The following is a 7,586-nucleotide window of genomic DNA, read 5'->3' as shown; positions in this document are numbered from 1 at the left end:
TTGGTGAGGTTGTAGTACCGGGCCGGTCCTACCATCCCTCAGAGTTTCAAGTCTCTACCACGGACGCTTTGGTCCGCCCGCTCACTTTTAAGGCGGAATGTTGATGATCCAAAATCCCAGGTTGCACTCCAGAGTGTCGTGCTGTGCACTCTGTTGTGATCCATTTTCGGTGTCAACCAATCTGAGCTGAGCTTGTTTGCCGGCGACCTTAGACCCTCTCGCCGCGGCCCAGGTGGGCGTGGCCTTTGCCGGCTCCCCCGCCTCGGCGTCGCTGCGTCATCGCTTCTCGGCCTTTTGGCTAAGATCAAGTGTAGTATCTGTTCTTATCAGTTTAATATCTGATACGTGCCCTACCCGGGCACCACATATTAAATTGATTTTTGGTCCTGGGAGATGGAATAGGGGCTTGCTCCGTCCACTCCACGCATCGACCCGGTATTGCAGTACTTCTGGGAACGGTGCACCCTCCTAAAGTGTTCAATGAAAGAGTTGTAGTGGTCTTGTGTGGCAGAAGGTGATAATGGAGCTAGTGTGAGTGGGTGTTGTAGGTGATCATGTGCTATACTAGCCTGGGTAGAATTGTGGTGTAAAAACAAGACAAAAATGAACCCCTGTTCCTCTGTCAGTTTAACATCTGATCCATCCACTATTCGGGGACGGCGCATTATGTACATTTATGGCTCATGGAGCCGGATGCGGAGCGTGCAAAAAAAAAAAAAGCCCCTTTTTTGACTGGCAAACCGCTGGTGAGGATTGGGGAGAGGGACAGGGTGCTTCTGACTGAAGGCCTGGGAATTCATACTTACCTGGCAGGGGAGACACCATGATCAGGAAGGTGGTTCACCCAGGGCGAGGCTCGGCCATTGCACTCTGGGTTGTGCTGACCCCTGCGAATTCCCCAAATGTGGGAATCTCGACTGCATAATTTATGGTAGTGGGGGACTGCGTTCGCGCTCTCCCCTGGACAACACTGGTTAAAAGGGCAGATTGTTAAAGCTCCACTTGAGGTTCTTTTTTTTTTTTTTTTTTTTTCTCCACTTCTTCAATATCCAGAGGCAGTCCAGAGAGTTGAACTGCGGCGGTTGCTCGAGAGATACGAAACAGTCTAGGACCGGTCTGTGTGAGGAGGGTTTTCTTTTTTCTCCTCAATTCTTCAAATAGTCTCCAATATTTGACGGACGACTTAGTTCACAGCAGTTGTCCTGGAGGCAAAGTTGTTCGGAATGAGGAGTTCTATCATGTGGTATGAAAACATTGTGCGCGTGTGAAACGTCACGTGATATACAGCCACCCATGTTGTGTTTTTTTCTGTTTACAGCGCCACCAAGTGGCCAGTCGCCGCATTCCTCTTCACGTGACCACGGGCTGAGCCCGTACACAGGTGTACCGAGTTGGGTGCAATTGTCTCATTCCGTTGGAGAGTTATAGCCGTTTAAGTAAAGCCCGCCTCGCCCACCCCCAACGTTTTGGCGTACCGTCGCCAACGTGGATGGAAATTCCAACTGTTTCCCGATCCCTGTTGGCAGTCGGACTCCAGAGAATCTTTCTGCACCGGTTTGGGTCAGATCGGGCAAAAAACCTAGGACTAGTGTGCAAAAGTAGGTTTTTCAGAAAATCCAAAATACCCGAAAATCTCGCCAGCGCGACCACCCAATCCGAGGCATGCATCTTGTTCGGCTCGAGCCAAGGATTCCGGTGATGTAAGACACTTGGGTCTGCGACCGACGGTCGAGGAGTTACGAGCCATTTCGTACTTTTGATCGCTGCAGCGCCACCTTGGGGCCGATCGGGGCGAGCCTTGGTGAGGTTGTAGTACCGGGCCGGTCCTACCATCCCTCAGAGTTTCAAGTCTCTACCACGGACGCTTTGGTCCGCCCGCTCACTTTTAAGGCGGAATGTTGATGATCCAAAATCCCAGGTTGCACTCCAGAGTGTCGTGCTGTGCACTCTGTTGTGATCCATTTTCGGTGTCAACCAATCTGAGCTGAGCTTGTTTGCCGGCGACCTTAGACCCTCTCGCCGCGGCCCAGGTGGGCGTGGCCTTTGCCGGCTCCCCCGCCTCGGCGTCGCTGCGTCATCGCTTCTCGGCCTTTTGGCTAAGATCAAGTGTAGTATCTGTTCTTATCAGTTTAATATCTGATACGTGCCCTACCCGGGCACCACATATTAAATTGATTTTTGGTCCTGGGAGATGGAATAGGGGCTTGCTCCGTCCACTCCACGCATCGACCCGGTATTGCAGTACTTCTGGGAACGGTGCACCCTCCTAAAGTGTTCAATGAAAGAGTTGTAGTGGTCTTGTGTGGCAGAAGGTGATAATGGAGCTAGTGTGAGTGGGTGTTGTAGGTGATCATGTGCTATACTAGCCTGGGTAGAATTGTGGTGTAAAAACAAGACAAAAATGAACCCCTGTTCCTCTGTCAGTTTAACATCTGATCCATCCACTATTCGGGGACGGCGCATTATGTACATTTATGGCTCATGGAGCCGGATGCGGAGCGTGCAAAAAAAAAAAAAGCCCCTTTTTTGACTGGCAAACCGCTGGTGAGGATTGGGGAGAGGGAGAGGGTGCTTCTGACTGAAGGCCTGGGAATTCATACTTACCTGGCAGGGGAGACACCATGATCAGGAAGGTGGTTCACCCAGGGCGAGGCTCGGCCATTGCACTCTGGGTTGTGCTGACCCCTGCGAATTCCCCAAATGTGGGAATCTCGACTGCATAATTTATGGTAGTGGGGGACTGCGTTCGCGCTCTCCCCTGGACAACACTGGTTAAAAGGGCAGATTGTTAAAGCTCCACTTGAGGTTCTTTTTTTTTTTTTTTTTTTTTCTCCACTTCTTCAATATCCAGAGGCAGTCCAGAGAGTTGAACTGCGGCGGTTGCTCGAGAGATACGAAACAGTCTAGGACCGGTCTGTGTGAGGAGGGTTTTCTTTTTTCTCCTCAATTCTTCAAATAGTCTCCAATATTTGACGGACGACTTAGTTCACAGCAGTTGTCCTGGAGGCAAAGTTGTTCGGAATGAGGAGTTCTATCATGTGGTATGAAAACATTGTGCGCGTGTGAAACGTCACGTGATATACAGCCACCCATGTTGTGTTTTTTTCTGTTTACAGCGCCACCAAGTGGCCAGTCGCCGCATTCCTCTTCACGTGACCACGGGCTGAGCCCGTACACAGGTGTACCGAGTTGGGTGCAATTGTCTCATTCCGTTGGAGAGTTATAGCCGTTTAAGTAAAGCCCGCCTCGCCCACCCCCAACGTTTTGGCGTACCGTCGCCAACGTGGATGGAAATTCCAACTGTTTCCCGATCCCTGTTGGCAGTCGGACTCCAGAGAATCTTTCTGCACCGGTTTGGGTCAGATCGGGCAAAAAACCTAGGACTAGTGTGCAAAAGTAGGTTTTTCAGAAAATCCAAAATACCCGAAAATCTCGCCAGCGCGACCACCCAATCCGAGGCATGCATCTTGTTCGGCTCGAGCCAAGGATTCCGGTGATGTAAGACACTTGGGTCTGCGACCGACGGTCGAGGAGTTACGAGCCATTTCGTACTTTTGATCGCTGCAGCGCCACCTTGGGGCCGATCGGGGCGAGCCTTGGTGAGGTTGTAGTACCGGGCCGGTCCTACCATCCCTCAGAGTTTCAAGTCTCTACCACGGACGCTTTGGTCCGCCCGCTCACTTTTAAGGCGGAATGTTGATGATCCAAAATCCCAGGTTGCACTCCAGAGTGTCGTGCTGTGCACTCTGTTGTGATCCATTTTCGGTGTCAACCAATCTGAGCTGAGCTTGTTTGCCGGCGACCTTAGACCCTCTCGCCGCGGCCCAGGTGGGCGTGGCCTTTGCCGGCTCCCCCGCCTCGGCGTCGCTGCGTCATCGCTTCTCGGCCTTTTGGCTAAGATCAAGTGTAGTATCTGTTCTTATCAGTTTAATATCTGATACGTGCCCTACCCGGGCACCACATATTAAATTGATTTTTGGTCCTGGGAGATGGAATAGGGGCTTGCTCCGTCCACTCCACGCATCGACCCGGTATTGCAGTACTTCTGGGAACGGTGCACCCTCCTAAAGTGTTCAATGAAAGAGTTGTAGTGGTCTTGTGTGGCAGAAGGTGATAATGGAGCTAGTGTGAGTGGGTGTTGTAGGTGATCATGTGCTATACTAGCCTGGGTAGAATTGTGGTGTAAAAACAAGACAAAAATGAACCCCTGTTCCTCTGTCAGTTTAACATCTGATCCATCCACTATTCGGGGACGGCGCATTATGTACATTTATGGCTCATGGAGCCGGATGCGGAGCGTGCAAAAAAAAAAAAAGCCCCTTTTTTGACTGGCAAACCGCTGGTGAGGATTGGGGAGAGGGACAGGGTGCTTCTGACTGAAGGCCTGGGAATTCATACTTACCTGGCAGGGGAGACACCATGATCAGGAAGGTGGTTCACCCAGGGCGAGGCTCGGCCATTGCACTCTGGGTTGTGCTGACCCCTGCGAATTCCCCAAATGTGGGAATCTCGACTGCATAATTTATGGTAGTGGGGGACTGCGTTCGCGCTCTCCCCTGGACAACACTGGTTAAAAGGGCAGATTGTTAAAGCTCCACTTGAGGTTCTTTTTTTTTTTTTTTTTTTTTCTCCACTTCTTCAATATCCAGAGGCAGTCCAGAGAGTTGAACTGCGGCGGTTGCTCGAGAGATACGAAACAGTCTAGGACCGGTCTGTGTGAGGAGGGTTTTCTTTTTTCTCCTCAATTCTTCAAATAGTCTCCAATATTTGACGGACGACTTAGTTCACAGCAGTTGTCCTGGAGGCAAAGTTGTTCGGAATGAGGAGTTCTATCATGTGGTATGAAAACATTGTGCGCGTGTGAAACGTCACGTGATATACAGCCACCCATGTTGTGTTTTTTTCTGTTTACAGCGCCACCAAGTGGCCAGTCGCCGCATTCCTCTTCACGTGACCACGGGCTGAGCCCGTACACAGGTGTACCGAGTTGGGTGCAATTGTCTCATTCCGTTGGAGAGTTATAGCCGTTTAAGTAAAGCCCGCCTCGCCCACCCCCAACGTTTTGGCGTACCGTCGCCAACGTGGATGGAAATTCCAACTGTTTCCCGATCCCTGTTGGCAGTCGGACTCCAGAGAATCTTTCTGCACCGGTTTGGGTCAGATCGGGCAAAAAACCTAGGACTAGTGTGCAAAAGTAGGTTTTTCAGAAAATCCAAAATACCCGAAAATCTCGCCAGCGCGACCACCCAATCCGAGGCATGCATCTTGTTCGGCTCGAGCCAAGGATTCCGGTGATGTAAGACACTTGGGTCTGCGACCGACGGTCGAGGAGTTACGAGCCATTTCGTACTTTTGATCGCTGCAGCGCCACCTTGGGGCCGATCGGGGCGAGCCTTGGTGAGGTTGTAGTACCGGGCCGGTCCTACCATCCCTCAGAGTTTCAAGTCTCTACCACGGACGCTTTGGTCCGCCCGCTCACTTTTAAGGCGGAATGTTGATGATCCAAAATCCCAGGTTGCACTCCAGAGTGTCGTGCTGTGCACTCTGTTGTGATCCATTTTCGGTGTCAACCAATCTGAGCTGAGCTTGTTTGCCGGCGACCTTAGACCCTCTCGCCGCGGCCCAGGTGGGCGTGGCCTTTGCCGGCTCCCCCGCCTCGGCGTCGCTGCGTCATCGCTTCTCGGCCTTTTGGCTAAGATCAAGTGTAGTATCTGTTCTTATCAGTTTAATATCTGATACGTGCCCTACCCGGGCACCACATATTAAATTGATTTTTGGTCCTGGGAGATGGAATAGGGGCTTGCTCCGTCCACTCCACGCATCGACCCGGTATTGCAGTACTTCTGGGAACGGTGCACCCTCCTAAAGTGTTCAATGAAAGAGTTGTAGTGGTCTTGTGTGGCAGAAGGTGATAATGGAGCTAGTGTGAGTGGGTGTTGTAGGTGATCATGTGCTATACTAGCCTGGGTAGAATTGTGGTGTAAAAACAAGACAAAAATGAACCCCTGTTCCTCTGTCAGTTTAACATCTGATCCATCCACTATTCGGGGACGGCGCATTATGTACATTTATGGCTCATGGAGCCGGATGCGGAGCGTGCAAAAAAAAAAAAAGCCCCTTTTTTGACTGGCAAACCGCTGGTGAGGATTGGGGAGAGGGACAGGGTGCTTCTGACTGAAGGCCTGGGAATTCATACTTACCTGGCAGGGGAGACACCATGATCAGGAAGGTGGTTCACCCAGGGCGAGGCTCGGCCATTGCACTCTGGGTTGTGCTGACCCCTGCGAATTCCCCAAATGTGGGAATCTCGACTGCATAATTTATGGTAGTGGGGGACTGCGTTCGCGCTCTCCCCTGGACAACACTGGTTAAAAGGGCAGATTTGTTAAAGCTCCACTTGAGGTTCTTTTTTTTTTTTTTTTTTTTCTCCACTTCTTCAATATCCAGAGGCAGTCCAGAGAGTTGAACTGCGGCGGTTGCTCGAGAGATACGAAACAGTCTCAGGACCGGTCTGTGTGAGGAGGGTTTTCTTTTTTCTCCTCAATTCTTCAAATAGTCTCCAATATTTGACGGACGACTTAGTTCACAGCAGTTGTCCTGGAGGCAAAGTTGTTCGGAATGAGGAGTTCTATCATGTGGTATGAAAACATTGTGCGCGTGTGAAACGTCACGTGATATACAGCCACCCATGTTGTGTTTTTTTCTGTTTACAGCGCCACCAAGTGGCCAGTCGCCGCATTCCTCTTCACGTGACCACGGGCTGAGCCCGTACACAGGTGTACCGAGTTGGGTGCAATTGTCTCATTCCGTTGGAGAGTTATAGCCGTTTAAGTAAAGCCCGCCTCGCCCACCCCCAACGTTTTGGCGTACCGTCGCCAACGTGGATGGAAATTCCAACTGTTTCCCGATCCCTGTTGGCAGTCGGACTCCAGAGAATCTTTCTGCACCGGTTTGGGTCAGATCGGGCAAAAAACCTAGGACTAGTGTGCAAAAGTAGGTTTTTCAGAAAATCCAAAATACCCGAAAATCTCGCCAGCGCGACCACCCAATCCGAGGCATGCATCTTGTTCGGCTCGAGCCAAGGATTCCGGTGATGTAAGACACTTGGGTCTGCGACCGACGGTCGAGGAGTTACGAGCCATTTCGTACTTTTGATCGCTGCAGCGCCACCTTGGGGCCGATCGGGGCGAGCCTTGGTGAGGTTGTAGTACCGGGCCGGTCCTACCATCCCTCAGAGTTTCAAGTCTCTACCACGGACGCTTTGGTCCGCCCGCTCACTTTTAAGGCGGAATGTTGATGATCCAAAATCCCAGGTTGCACTCCAGAGTGTCGTGCTGTGCACTCTGTTGTGATCCATTTTCGGTGTCAACCAATCTGAGCTGAGCTTGTTTGCCGGCGACCTTAGACCCTCTCGCCGCGGCCCAGGTGGGCGTGGCCTTTGCCGGCTCCCCCGCCTCGGCGTCGCTGCGTCATCGCTTCTCGGCCTTTTGGCTAAGATCAAGTGTAGTATCTGTTCTTATCAGTTTAATATCTGATACGTGCCCTACCCGGGCACCACATATTAAATTGATTTTTGGTCCTGGGAG

At 51.4% G+C, this 7,586-nt stretch overlaps 8 non-coding genes and 1 pseudogene across 8 annotated transcripts; all 9 read left to right on the top strand.

Moving 5' to 3' along the window:
* Positions 1-278: 278 nt before the first annotated feature.
* Positions 279-469, top strand: LOC148960700 (U2 spliceosomal RNA). Its single transcript, XR_016155026.1, has one exon. It is a non-coding gene; the product is annotated as a U2 spliceosomal RNA (small nuclear RNA).
* Positions 470-798: 329 nt separating this feature from the next.
* Positions 799-963, top strand: LOC148960699 (U1 spliceosomal RNA). The gene has a single exon (XR_016155029.1). It is a non-coding gene; the product is annotated as a U1 spliceosomal RNA (small nuclear RNA).
* Positions 964-2,076: 1,113 nt separating this feature from the next.
* Positions 2,077-2,267, top strand: LOC148960698 (U2 spliceosomal RNA). The gene has a single exon (XR_016155025.1). It is a non-coding gene; the product is annotated as a U2 spliceosomal RNA (small nuclear RNA).
* A 329-nt stretch (positions 2,268-2,596) lies between these two features.
* LOC148960697 (U1 spliceosomal RNA) lies at positions 2,597-2,761 on the top strand. Its single transcript, XR_016155028.1, has one exon. It is a non-coding gene; the product is annotated as a U1 spliceosomal RNA (small nuclear RNA).
* A 1,113-nt stretch (positions 2,762-3,874) lies between these two features.
* LOC148960696 (U2 spliceosomal RNA) lies at positions 3,875-4,065 on the top strand. Its single transcript, XR_016155024.1, has one exon. It is a non-coding gene; the product is annotated as a U2 spliceosomal RNA (small nuclear RNA).
* A 329-nt stretch (positions 4,066-4,394) lies between these two features.
* LOC148960695 (U1 spliceosomal RNA) lies at positions 4,395-4,559 on the top strand. Its single transcript, XR_016155027.1, has one exon. It is a non-coding gene; the product is annotated as a U1 spliceosomal RNA (small nuclear RNA).
* A 1,113-nt stretch (positions 4,560-5,672) lies between these two features.
* On the top strand, positions 5,673-5,863 carry LOC148960694 (U2 spliceosomal RNA). The gene has a single exon (XR_016155030.1). It is a non-coding gene; the product is annotated as a U2 spliceosomal RNA (small nuclear RNA).
* A 329-nt stretch (positions 5,864-6,192) lies between these two features.
* On the top strand, positions 6,193-6,357 carry LOC148960693 (U1 spliceosomal RNA). The gene has a single exon (XR_016155023.1). It is a non-coding gene; the product is annotated as a U1 spliceosomal RNA (small nuclear RNA).
* A 1,114-nt stretch (positions 6,358-7,471) lies between these two features.
* Positions 7,472-7,586, top strand: LOC148960692 (U2 spliceosomal RNA; annotated as a pseudogene; the record flags this gene model as incomplete).

The sequence above is a fragment of the Pimephales promelas genome, unplaced genomic scaffold (assembly GCF_988280905.1).
Source record: "Pimephales promelas unplaced genomic scaffold, fPimPro1.hap1.1 HAP1_SCAFFOLD_142, whole genome shotgun sequence".
NCBI lineage: Eukaryota > Metazoa > Chordata > Actinopteri > Cypriniformes > Leuciscidae > Pimephales > Pimephales promelas.
This window is presented reverse-complemented; position numbering and strand designations above follow the sequence as displayed.